This window comes from Equus quagga, chromosome 6 (assembly GCF_021613505.1).
Source record: "Equus quagga isolate Etosha38 chromosome 6, UCLA_HA_Equagga_1.0, whole genome shotgun sequence".
NCBI classification, from domain to species: Eukaryota; Metazoa; Chordata; class Mammalia; order Perissodactyla; family Equidae; genus Equus; species Equus quagga.
In genome coordinates this window covers 127,690,190-127,704,321 of record NC_060272.1, presented here as the reverse complement: position 1 = coordinate 127,704,321, position 14,132 = coordinate 127,690,190, and the positions used below count along the sequence as shown (strand labels likewise).

At 38.0% G+C, this 14,132-nt stretch overlaps 1 pseudogene; it reads left to right on the top strand.

Moving 5' to 3' along the window:
• The first annotated feature begins 200 nt into the window (after nt 1-200).
• The window catches only part of LOC124240812 (14-3-3 protein zeta/delta-like), an 87,459-nt pseudogene continuing 73,527 nt past the window's right edge, over nt 201-14,132 (top strand).

Sequence of the window (14,132 nt, the reverse complement as noted above, 5' to 3'; positions counted from 1 at the left end):
AGATTTGCTTATATTTTGTTGATTTTTGCATCTCAGTTCACCATTTATAGAATCCACAGTTGACATCTCTTTTTTTCAGTACTTGAAAAACGTTGTGCTAATTTCTTCTGGCCTCCATGGTTTCAGACAAGAAATCTAATTAAATTAATTCAAGTTATTGTCCCCCTATAAGTACTACATCCATTGTAGTCATTACAGAGATGAGAGAGAAACCCCACCCAAAATTTTGTTTAGATTTGGAGACTGATGGTGCCAAATATGCACCAAGAAGGTAAGAAAAAGTTTATTCCTCTCATAATGATATTTTCTGTTAGAATATAACAAGTTCCAAAACAAGATAAAAAATCACTTGAGGGGCTGGCTCAGTGGTGTAGTAGTTAAGTTCGTGCACTCCGCTTTGGTGGCCTGGGGTTCACTGCTTTAGATCCTGAGTGCGGACCTACATACCACACATCAAGCCATGCTGTGGTGACATCTCACATCAAAATAGAGGAAGATTGGCAACAGATGTTAGCTCAGGGCCAATCTTCCTCACCAAAAGTAAATAAATAGATAAATCACTTGAGACAACAAGAGGAGACTGGCTTGGATTTTATTGTGGTTAGAGGTATCAACTTAGGAGCCAGTTCCCACATGTGGGCCAGATCTTCACTGGTTTCAACTTCCCACCTACACCAAAGCAGGGAACATCAGGCTTTCTTATCAGCTTGTTCATATTATGAGGCAAAAGGGCAAGAGGAGTGGTGAGGTTGAAAGCTGTCAGCAGTCAAACATCAAAAATCAAGTCAGACTTTATCACAATGTTTTATCTCTCTGGTTGCTTTCATAATTTTTTTTCACTTTTAGTTTTCATATCTGTAATTATGTTGTGTCTTGGTGTAGATTTCTTTGATTTTATCCTATCTGAAGTTCACTTACCTTCTTGAATCTGTGAGTTTATGTTGTTGTTTTACCACATTTGGGAAGTTTTCAACCATTATCTTTTTGAACACTTTTCCAGTCCTGATCTCTCTCTCCTCTCCTTCTGGACCTCCTATGAAACAGAAGCTAGGTCCTTGGTTATGTTCCACAGGTCTCTGATGCTCACTTCTTCTTTCAATCTATTCCCTCTTTTTTTGTTGAGAATGGATAAATTCTATTGGTCCATCCTCCAGTTCACTGATTCTATCCTCTAGGACACTGACTCCAATCACCTCATTACCTCCAAGTAGGGATGTAAACTCAGCTCCCCTCTGGGTCCTGCTGCTATGAAGGAGGAAGTAACAGAGGACTGGCTCATACGGCTTTGTTGCTGTAGGATGGGAATGAAAACTCAGCTCCTTGCTGGTTCCCCCCTCCCATACACACACACCATGATTAAGGGAAGAAAGCAGAGTGTAAACTAGCCCTGCTTCCTACCACATTATGAATAGCCTATCACCTTATTAATGGCAAGAAGAGATGGAGATTCAGCTCTTCAGTGGGCCCACGCTCTTGGTGGGGGATGGGAGGAGACAGCCAGAATCAGAATACTAACTAGCAATATCTTACCCCCTAGATTACCATATTTCCAAACAGTTTTCCCTGCCAGAAATCTCTTCTCATTTATAATCACCTGGACAATCTTTAGTTATCCCCACCAGTGGGTCTTTTTTGAATTTACAAGTTGAGAAAAATTACCGCCTTGGGAGTCTCATAGCATTTGTAGCTTAGAATGTATTTTTTTTCTCTGTGTATGTTTGTTCTTCCATAAGCTACAAATTTCTCAAGAGCAGTTTCTCTTGCCATAGCCCATAGTAAGTGCTGACTATTGAACTGAACTGTGTTGTTTTCTCGGGTCATAAACATACAAGTTTGCTATTTCTTTCTGTAGTTGTGATAAAATAGTCATAGGCCTCTACAAATTAGAAAAACTATGATGTGTGATAAAAATAGGTGGTGTTAATATGACCATTTCTCCTTAAGTAGTTTGAGTATACTTGAGTATGGCCCAATTATCACGAAGTGAGAAGATTCTGTCTTGTCCCTTTCTCAGATGAGGAGCTGCAGGGAAATACAATCTGGAGCAGATTATGAACATTTTTTAGAGTAGACTTGAGGGGAAAAGAAGGAAGTGATGGAAATAGCAAACATTGAAGGAGGTATATTTTTTGGTAGTCGTCTCTAGAAATGGAATATGAAACATTGTTATTACAAATCTTTTATAAAAAATAACTTGTTCGAGTTAAATTGTCCTTATATTACTCCTCAAATTCACTCCTCTGCAACTATTTTTTATTTTTAATGAAAAAAAAGTTTTATGTGACTAAAAGAATTTGGTGTCAACCCATCGACAAAGTCAGATCATTACAATTCTTTTACACTGAGTAATTTATGCTGCTGCCAGTTTCTTCGATCTGAGATTCAAAGGCAGAAATATAAAACTGCCGTTGCATTTGACTGGGTTACAAACTAAGCAGCAGTTAGCCCAAATGTCAGAAAGAACCTTTACCGTGCTGAAGTAGAAAAGGCATTCCTTCGGGGGCTGCTCCAGGAATTTAGTCCGGGATCTGCCAAGCATCTGCAACAGACAGAACTTGTGCTTTGTGGTTACGGGGGAGTTAAAGGGAAAGTCTCAAATCCTGACTCTTCTGCTTGCTCATGTTCAGTTGATTGGGATATTTAAATTCTCAGCCTCAGTGTCCTCTTCTGTGAATGAAAATAATACAAATTTGCCATGGTTCTTCTGAAGCTAAAGTGAAATCATGTGAACAAGATGCTTTGTCCCAAATTTGGCATATGGAAAAGTCCCAACAATATTAGTAAACGTCCTCTTCCGCAACGTTACCAAGGACCTCACAAGGGGGAGCATCGGACTCCTCATCAGAAAGGGAAAACCAAACAAAGGAGAAGAACAATGACGAACTCCATGTCTACATGGAAATCCCAGAATCTTTCCAAGAAATAAACTAAATAATTGTAAACACAAGAAAAGACTGTGTATAAAAGCTTCAGTTTTGTGAAATTTATGCTGAGATCACAATGAGACAGTTGCAAAGCGGAAGCCCCTGATAGTGATCCCTCATATAGTGAGGGTAATTAACAGTATGGAAAAGATTTTCAATGAGAATCTTGGAGTTTGGAAAATGGTGAATTCAGAAGCTGCGTGATTCCTTTCTAGTATCCTTTGACCTTCTGAGAGTAATAGAGCTGAAATCACAGCCAACTAGAGCAGCAACAACATGGGGCAATGGAATTCTGGGAAAGCCTGTTACATGCTCTCTCTTTGCTTCTGTTACAACCACAGACACTTCTCTGTCTATGCCATAAAAATACAGCTCAGATATGACTCCTTCTCAATCTGTACACCTACTACCCTATTCCAAGCCATTACCATCTGTCCTAACCCTGAGTCATCGCCTCCTGACTGGTTTGCCTGCCCTGATTTTTGTTCCATTCTTCACAAAGCAGCAAAAGTGTGGTGTTTAATCTAAGTCAGCTCCTGACACCCCCTGGCTCGAAATCTGAGAGCTTCAATTCACATCACATCAAATAAAACACGAACTCCTTACCATAGCCTACAGAGACTTACATAAACCATCTGCTTCCTTCGTCTCCAATCTTATCTTCAGAGCTGTCTGCCTCCCTCATTCAGTTCCAACCACACTGGCTTCCTAACATCCCTCAAATACAGCAGTCCTGCCTCATGGCGCTAGGAGCTGGACTGTTCAGAACACTATTGTTCCAGGTGTTCCCTCTCTTACTTCATTGATGTTTCTAGTCAGATATCTGCTTTTCAGAGAGCCCTTCCTAGCTGCTTTAGTTAAAATGGCCACTTTTTACCCTCTGTCACATGCTGTCTACTTGGATAGCTGTAATTTTCTTCAAAGTATCTATAACTACAAACTACTTATGTCATATATTTATTTGTATCTTCGTTTTTCATTGTCTGTCTCCCCAACTAGACAATAGGCTCCATGAGGATAAAACTTTGCCTCTTTTATTTACTGCTATAAACACAAAGCCTACAAATGTGCCTGCCATATAGAATGCTAGAGCAGTAACGGCCATCTCTCCACTTCCTGCTGGGATGTAGTCTTGTTTCGTGGCTCCCTTTTCTGGATACAGCACTGATTTTGGCTTAGCTGATGGAAAGGACTTGGTTTTAGACCAACATATGTCTTTCTGTCATTTCTGAACAGGCCACTTTCTGTGTGAACTTGGACAAACAAGTTATACTGAGTTTTGGGCCTCTGATAGGTAAGTTAAAGAAAATAATACCTCAAAGAGTTGATGCAAAGATTAAATTAACTTACCTTTAAACTGTCTAGCCCAGTTCTGGGATTATGGTATTTATCCCATAAGATTCTATTGCGTTCCTCATCACCTTTTTCCTCTATTCTCAACTGTATCTGCTTCCATCTCCCAGCTGGGTTCTGCCCTTCCTGCCTCCAGAGATCCTCTCACCAACTGACGACACCACCCTCCTACCTCATGCTCATGTTACAGCTCCATGTTTCATTCTGGATTCTTCTGGCAAGACCCAACGGGTAATACACAATTTCAGAAAAATAAAATAAAATAAAATATATATATATATATATATATATATATATATATATATGTTTGCCTTAACTCTTTTTCTGAAATTATGTATTTCTGCATCTCTAAGACAACAAAGTGGATACCACATCCACAAAACATGATGACTTTGTTTAGTTGTAATATTGATGGTTTCTTATTTTCTTGGTTGTTTACTGCTTCAGATAAATAAGTAAAAACTAAAAGATGTTTAATGTCTTAAGCTCAGCAGCTTGCAGTGCCATTTGTAACAATTAAACAAATATGAAAGTAAATCCCAATAGTTAATAAGAAATTAGAATCTAAAGAAACTACTCTTTTAAATTTAATATGCCAACCATTTTAACTTCATGAGTAAATCAAATATACTCTATATAATCTTTACAGTTTGAATCCAACAAAATGACTAGCTCTATAAAGGAAACGAAGATATATTACTTTTTTTTTTCTATTTCTACACAGTTCTTTAAAAATGTAATTTCTCCACAAATTCAGAATTTCCAGAAGCATTATATGGTTTTTCTGGAGTATCCTGCACCGGGGGTGAAACTCTGATGTGAGCCTTGTGTTTGGAGAGGCTAACTAACCAATGTGTTGTGTTGGTCAGTGTGGGCTCTGGATTTCAGAGCATACTGCAGACAGAGGATGGGGACGGTCCTTTGCCACTTTGCTGAGGGCCTAAGCCTAGAGCTAGTCTCTACAGAGCATGATTTAAACAGTGTTTAATCAAATTATTTGTGTTCATTTATGCATTATGAATATATACTGCTTAGTAATGGACGTTTTTGTTTTGTAGGTTTGCTTTGTTTGTGTGAGTGGTATAGTCTTTAGAAATTATGAAGAGGTGTTAAATATGCTTTTTTAGCACTTCCCTTAAAAGCAACTATGTTGCAACTTAGAGGTATAGCAATAGAGATGACTATATAAAATGCATGTTTAAAAATTGACGTACTTAAGTGATAACTGAAGGCAGAACAATATAAAATAAAAAAGAGTGGTTAGACAATTTATTCCGGTTTGGGAAAGGTCTTTGTAGAATAAAGTTTAACCTGAGATCCATAGGATAAAGCTATGTTTTCAAACAGAAACAAAACTGTCACCAAGACATGGAGGTGAGACAGAAACTGACAAATATGAGACACTGAAAAAAGGCCAAGGTGGCTAGAATATACATGGAAGAGGGAGTAGAGAGAAAAGAATTTGAAAGGTGTGCAGGGGCCAGATTATGTGCATTCTGAGATGCCACGTAAGAAATTTGTATTTGAAATTGGATGACATCTGGCAATTGGAAGGTGTTGAAGATTTTTTTAAGGAGAATAATATTGTCCAATTCATAGTCTAAAAAGATTATTCTGGTTGCTATTTTTAAAAAAGGATTTAAACAAGGGTGAGACTTAAAGATGAGACTGGTTGGGGCTGGCCCTGTGGCATAGCGGTTAGGTTCGCGCACTCCACTTTGGTGGCCTGGGGTACGCAGGTTCAGATCCCGGGTGTGGACCTAGCACTGTTCATCAAGCCATGCTGTGGTGCCATCCCACCCAAAATAGAGGGAGATTGGCACAGATGTTAGCTCAGCAACAATCTTCTTCAAGCGAAAAGAGGAAGCTTGGCAACAGATGTTAGCTCAGGGCCAATCTTCCTCACACACACACACAAAAAAGATGAGACTGGTTAGGAGGAAAGGTATAAGATATAATTTAAGTAGTTTGAATGTAAATAGTCATAGAGTAGATAGAGACAAATGAATGAGCACGAGCTATCTTCAGAAGGCAAATACGGTAGGAGTTAAAGATTGATACCCTTGGGAGATTCAGGAAGACACTAGTTTCCAGCTTGAGCATCTTGGTAGGTAGTTTTAACAACTACTGAAATGACGAAATCCCAGAAGAGGATCAGGTGTGTTGGATGAAATCAAGAGTTCCTTTTGGAAAACATTGTTTGATATATCTATGAAGCATCCATTTGGAAATGTCAAGTAGTCCAGTAACTATATGAGTCTAAAGGTCAAGGGAGAACTGTACAGAAACAAAGACATCATGAGTTATTACCAACAACAGAAACTGCAACCTTAGTTCTGACCACCCCTTGTAGACAAGCCTTCAAAAGTCAAATCTGAAATGGATGAATGATTCTTGCGCTGATTGAGGAAAAGCCAAAAGGGATTATAAGTACCACTCCCCACAATAAATTCTCCTCTGATATCAGGTTCTAAGTTCTCAAGTTAGAAGTCTGGTCCTAAGATCTCAATGCTTCCTGAAGTAACACACTTGAATTCATGGAATAAAATAACTAATAACAAATCCAAAGAAGGTAGAACAACTCTGGTAGACACATCTATTTCTCAGCTACATCAACTTTACAATAATTTGACGGGACACATGATGCTAAATTTAACATAAGTTTAATTCTTAGGTCAATATTTAACTATTGGACTTAGTCACCAACAACCAGAGGTGATAGTACATATTGACAGGAAGGACATCCCTTACCTTTAAGCTGTCTTGACATATGACTAAAAGTGAGATTCTGCTTCACATGAAACAGTTATAATCAGTTTTAAACAGAGATCTCATAGTATCATTGTTTTGATAATTCTCACATCAGTCATCATTCTGCTTCCAGTAACTTTACAGCCTCTGACACAGAGTAGTACATCATTGTTGAATGAATGAATTAAGGACCCCAAAATTCACAAGTTGAAGAATTCGTGAGACCTAAGACCAGCAAGTTAAATATAGGAACTTCTTATTGTGTAAATTTGCTTCTCCTGGTTTTGTTTGTTTGTTTTCTTTTTGTTCTCTCTTAATCCGAATAAAAACTACTACTCTCATAAAGTTTTGCTTTTATTTGTTTTTGCAAAAGCACACTGACTGCTTTCTATAGAAATAACAGAAAAGTTACTGTGTGTCGGACATAGCTCTGATTTCTTTGACTGTATTATAATGTCTTGTACGCTCCTTTGAGGTAATTGTCATGATTATGTACATCTTACCCAGCACAGGTCAGATAGACAATAAATCTACAGATCTAGTATGACTGAAAGTTTGGTCTCTGATCCCGATGCCAATCCAAATAGTAACAGAGTCTTGGGTGAAAAAGGAAGGGCTTTACTTTGCCAAGCAGAGGGAGCAAAGCAAGGGCCAGTGCCTGAAAACTTGATTGCTCCCCGTTAAGAAACAGGTATGGGTTTTTATTTGGGGTTTTAGGTAGCGGAGGGGGGCCATGGATTTCTTGGTCAGCATTTTCCCATCGGCCTGCGTCTGGAGCTGCTTCCAGAGGAGGAGACAAAGGATTTCTCAGATGAGTGTCCTTGGATGTTTATCTCCATAGTGAAAGGTAGACTCTGAGATCAGGAAGCCAAGGAGTTGGGCTTCAGAAGCTTCAGTTTCCTGATATTTTTTGGACATTAGTTTCTCTGTAAAAGAACTTCAAAGTCCTGTGATTAGCCACGACTTTAGTGGGAGCCCAGCGTGAGGTCATCTGGACTTTAACAATTTGTAACTTCTATTTGGCTCCATAGCTCAGGGAGTCAGAGGTTACAGACACAAGCATTTACATATAAGTGTAACCAAGAACCAAGGAACTGGGAATGCGCACCTTTAGCTCTAACCCATATATGCTGGGTTCACTATAGGGGAACCAGTATCAGGGCTGATAGTAACTAAAAGCTGGTAACACTAGGGTGGCAATACCTCCTGTTTATTCTTTTCTGTAGGATTCTACACAGTTGTTTATTTTTAGTTTAAGTCTTGTGTCTTAGGGGTCACCCTTGTGTCTCCATAGCTTAATGGTCAGCCAATGATTTGGCAGATATTGTGCTTAGAAATCTTGAGCTTCCTCTCTCTGATGATCAATCTGTGTGTGGCTTGGTGAGGGCATTCAAAAATCAGCCAATTTTCAAATCTTCTTTTAAATTTACTTCCCACTGGCTGTCTCAAGTGTATAGTTTCCTAGACAGTCAGGGATGCATAGCTTATCTAACCATTCCATGTCTCTCTTATTTCCAGAATCTCCTAATGAAGTTCTGTCTGATCCACCATTCACCTCAATCAGGATCACAATCTCAGGTTATCAGAGATGTTATTTTCCTCCAGTTGCTCCCCACTACATTCACCACTTTTATCTGCAGAGTTTTGTGTTTACATTTTCTGTACAAAATTGAGTCCACACCCTCTGCAAGCACAGCTGCAAGTTTATGCAGCCAGTCCCAAGCCAATGAGTGACAGTTCTCACCTGTTGAAGGTGGAAGTGGGTCAGGAACAAAGCACCACCGGACAAAAACGTGGAAGACTCCCATTTTTCTTACCCAAAGTTGTAGCAGTTTTACAAGAATTAATGATTGATTCTAAGTTTCTCTTCTACCTTTGATCATTTTCAGAGTCCAGATTCTTTGTACAGAATTCTGTCTATGTTACTGATGTGGGCTCGGCGAGCTGAGGAGTCAAAAGAAAGATTTGTTGGACTTTCAAGGTCTGGCAGTAGGCCTCTTTTATTCAGAGAATAGCATGGAGTAGCACGGGGACAGGACCCGTGGGCAGTAAAGAGCTGCAATGGGTTGAGGGTAGGGCTAAATTTATAAGGCATAGGTATGTGAGTTATTTCTTTACAAGACAAAGGAAAGATCATGAAACAAATCATTAAAATGGTATCAGTGCAGGTGGGGTCTGGTTATTGGGTGGTCCTATAACTTTGGATAGGAATCAGGTCAGATCAGTTCAGGATGTCCTATTCTTTCTGGAGGATGATATAGATTAGTATGTTGGGCAGGATGCCTTGGGCTTCTCTCCCTGGGGCAGCCTCGATCCTCATCATTACATTTGTGTGTATCTGTGTGTGTGTGTGTGTGTGTGTGTGTGTGTGTGAAGGATTAGCAACCTATTCACTCTGCATAGCTGGAAGTCCTAATTCAGTATTTATTATTTTTTAAATGCACCTGGAAGAGCCACATAGAATCTTTACACAAGCACTCAGTGCATTTCCTCTCAGAGTGGGAAGTCCTGTATTAGCATATTTTTTTAATCTCATTTCAAATGAGTAAAAATTCTCCCAAGGGAAAAACACTGTATGTTTTGATCAATTTAGCAAAAAGCAAAACAGATTTGTCATGTTTAAACCATATTTTTAGTTGATCTTTCTAGTCAGTGCTATTAAATACAGCTACTAAATTGTCATCTATCCTGACAAGTTTCCATAGATGTACAATATTATTCATTCTCTCAGACAATAGGATTTGAATGGAATAAATTTATTCTTATGAAAAAGGTCACAATTTGACAATTTCGAATTACATTCAAATATCATTAAGTCAGATTCCACTAATTTTGTAGTATTTATGACCAAGTTAAGGCTATCTAGCTGGAAAAATGGATAATCAACTTAACAAAGAGTATTTTTAATCAGGAGGGAAATATTTTACTCCATAAAAGAGCACATTACTTGAGCCTCATGAACACCTTAGAAGTATCTAATTACATATATTCCTATGCTGACTATAAATAATCTTTAATGATTCATTAAAGCTGGTCTTTAGGCATCTTAATGGGCCACAGTTTGTTGCCCCGACATATTACTCTTTGGAGCTGAACATAAGAAGCTATTTTATCATAGACTACACCTACAAAAAAAGGGGGCGAGGGGTTAGGAGATTCATTGTGAATATTTACAAAATTTCTGTAATAAAGTCAATCACTGAGTTGTCAAAACACTATGTCAACTCTTAGCCAGTTGGTGTTCAGAATTAACTCTCTAGCCTTTGGGGCTAGGTTTGGTACCCATTCTCTATGTTCCTGGAAAATGTTAACATGCATCTCATAAGTCATTATATTCAGTGCGTAACAGTGCCAAACATTTAGAAAGCATCCAGTAATTATTTAATGACTAAATAAAAACTCTCTAAATTTTTTATCCATCTTCTAAATGGACATAACATCAGTCTGAATAGTCAGCGCAGTTACTCTGAGTATCTTGGTGTTGAAAATAAGAAATTTAACCTGTCATATACACTGTGGGCTAGGTCCTGGACTGGATGCTTTATATAAATTCTCATTAAATATTAATAATAACCGTGTGAAACATCTATTATTACTCCTTTTATGTACTGAAAGGTTAGACATTTACCTTGGACACAGAGCTAATGCATACCAAAGCCAGATATTTTAATCCATTTGCTAGACTCTAATGCCTGTGAACTTTGTACAATGCTTCCACTCTGGCACAACAGAGAATGCATGCACTGAGTAGAAGCCTTCTCATGTCCAGGGGACTATAGCCATGAGGAAACGAAGAATTGGTACTGCCATAAAAGCATTGGTAAGAGAAGTCAAATATCTGACTTTAATACGAAATTTCTAATTTTTTCTATTGATTCATTGTGGACCAAAAAAAGAGACTATCTGTAGAATTTGGTTTTTTGACACTTGATCTGCAGAATCTCCTTCCTGTCTAATCTCCTTATCTCTCCAGATAAGGTCTTCTATATCTTAATTTCTATCAACTTTAACGCCTATCTCCCAATTCAGCATCTAACAATAATCAGCTTCTTTAATTTCTTTAGCCATGCTATCCCGGTTCATGCCTTTGCAACTTTGCTCTTGGTGCCTCCACCTCCTAGAAACCGTTACCAACATTCTACACTTGGTAACCACATATATTCAATTAAAACAAAATTTACTTATTTTTTTTACATCCCCCGGAATATTTTCCAAAGGAATGTTTCCCAAAGTCCTCAAATTGGAATAAGTCCTCTCTTCTGTTTCCTATGTCACATCATTCTCACTTCTAGTATGGAATATATAATGTAATTTTCAATGTGTGTTTACCTGAGTGTCTGTCTCACAAGATGGTGATCTCCTTGAAGACAAAGATCAGTTCTCAGTGATGCCATGTTCCCATCAACTGAAATAATAATAATAATAATAACGTAAAGGTAAGGAACATAATAAAACTCTTGAGCTGACTCTCACATCCTTTGATCTGCCCAAACTCCAACTGTTGTTCATACTTTCTATAGAAAGAAAGTTCTGGTATGTCATACTTACCTTTTCTTTGCCTTAGTAAAACTCCTTAAGGATTAGAAGGATGTGTATGCTAAGGTTGTTTAAAAAATTCAAGGCAAATTCATTCTGCTTGTCAGCTCTGAGCAAACAGTAGAATCAATTCACCATTTGGCCTCATAGTATGTCTTATCTGTCATCTCCTCCTTCCTTCTTCCTCACTCATTTGTTTTTCAGTTTTTGATTTCTGGCTGTTTTCTCACGTGGAATAATTTTTTCCCTGCTTCTCTGAAGTGGTACCTGCTTCTCCATCTTCAAATGACTCCCCAAGTTTCAGTTCTTACAGCGAGCTTTCTTTGAGTCATCCCTGTGTAGCTCAAAGGCACATGTTTATGCTGCCGTCTGCTCAGACTTCCCCAGAGCTTCTGCGTTAGGCGCTTGTGTTCAATACCAAATTTAGCTTGTATGATAATGGGAAAACTAAGCCTAACTCATTCAATAATAGCACACAGCACGTCACCAGCCCACAGTGAATGCTAAAAACTATCTTATTTACTTGCATTTTCCAGAAAGGAGGAACATACATACTGTGGATTTGTGAAGTCCAATCGTGCTTTGATTGTGATGGCTTGTTTTTGTAGTTTTGACTCTCCTACATGTTGAAAAGCTATTAGAATTGCTTTCTCACCTTCTCTTAGCCAGTTTTACTTTTATCATATTATTACAATTATTATTATTATTTATTATTTATTTTTATTATTTATTATTTATTTATTATTATTATTTAGGAATTATTATTCCTAAAATAGTTCAACTGAATTGCAAAACAATGTATGCATTGAATATTGCATCCACTTGTCCCAACATGCATTTCAAAGTTATTTGGGTAAGTCAGTTGAATAGGAGAGAAAGGAGGTCAAGATAACTTCCTTAGTTCCTACTGTTTTCAAGGTACTATTCTCTGCATCCTTACTTAATTGAGTATTAATGCTGAAAACTGACAGTAACTCATTTTATGCATGAATAAAAAGATGCTAAGAATGACTCAGTAATTCAACCAAGGTTAGACAACTAGCAAATGGCCCAGTCAGGATTCTAAAACCAATGTTGTTATCACTACATTTGTATACTCAGCACCTGTGAGGTATACATTAGGGTGCATACAAATTCATACTAGAGCCAATAAAGGAAAAGAATAATCACAAAGGAAAGAAAAGTAGTGGTATCTGCCCTGGAAGCAATTTCACAATACATGACATTAAATATACCTTGAATGAACAATACCTTTCTCCTCTCGGTTTTGTGTGTAAACGTGTGCTTATTGCCAAGTGGTTAAGTCAGGATTCTGGAAGAGAACTTGCTGTAGGAGGAAAGAGATCTACAATGAACAAAACAGCCAAGAAACCCTGAGGAGGCAGAATCAGAATCTGAGAAAATAAATTGTATCTCATTTCCAATCTCTGGAATTGATACAGTACTTCTGATGGGGGCAATGCCTCACCATTCGCAATGCCATAACTTTCTCCTTTAGTACTAAGCACACTGTATCCTAATTATTTGTTTACAAATTGGCCTTTGACTTTTATACAATAAGAACATAAAGAGTAAAGATCTTCTCCAAATCTACATCTTCAGGGCTTAACCAATTGCTTGTTGCATAGCTTGAATGAGTGAATATATAAATAAATAAAGGAAGGATTTATTCATTTAGTTTCATTATCGGTCTTCTCTATTTTGCAAGTCAATGAGACTCAAGTATCTTTATAACAAGAACCCAGAATTTAGTCATTGTTCATCAAAATAAGATAAACTTTGAACCTTAAAACAGAAGCACAACATACATAAGATCAGTCACGTCAGTGCCATGGAAATGAGTGAGCATAGAGGTATGAGAGTATATTTAATAATAAGATTATATTAAAGACTGTTTTAAAAGTACAAACACCCATAATCCTACTGTCTAAACACTATTTACACTTTGGTCAAAAAAGAAGAGACGCTCTTATTGTCATTTTTCTCTTGGTGTTTCTGATTGACTCTGCATAGATAACAGAAACTATAGAATGTGAAATTAGAATTAAAAGAAAATAAAACTTTCAAAAAGATAAAAGCATGGGAATAGTGAGAGTGTCTCTGAAATTTGTTGAGAGGTGCTAGTGTCCAAGAAGTGAGTGACAGGAGCATCCAGCAGGAGGGTAGGATAAGAAGTTCTTAAGCAGTAAGTGGGCGCCATAAAAGAATACCAAGAACCAGGCAATAGATGAGACATGAAGCAGAAAGGACCCACCAGAAGGGTACCATCATACACAGAAAGACAGACAATAGAAGAGAAATGCCTTAGACATTTTTGGAGTGATGGTAAATACATAAAATGTTCTAGTTCCTTGAGAAACACAAGTGTGGGGCAGACTGTCAAGATAAAATTGAGGATAGAATTCCAAACAGGAACGCTAGAAAACACTTGACCTCAGAAGGTAGGCAGAAGGCCAGTTCCAATACGGGGGGGGGCAAGATCTGCGCAGGACAACTGACAAGGTATCTTCCCACATGGAGTTCACTAGTCTAAGGTATTTTAAACCTCTCCCCCAGCCAGACCTCCAA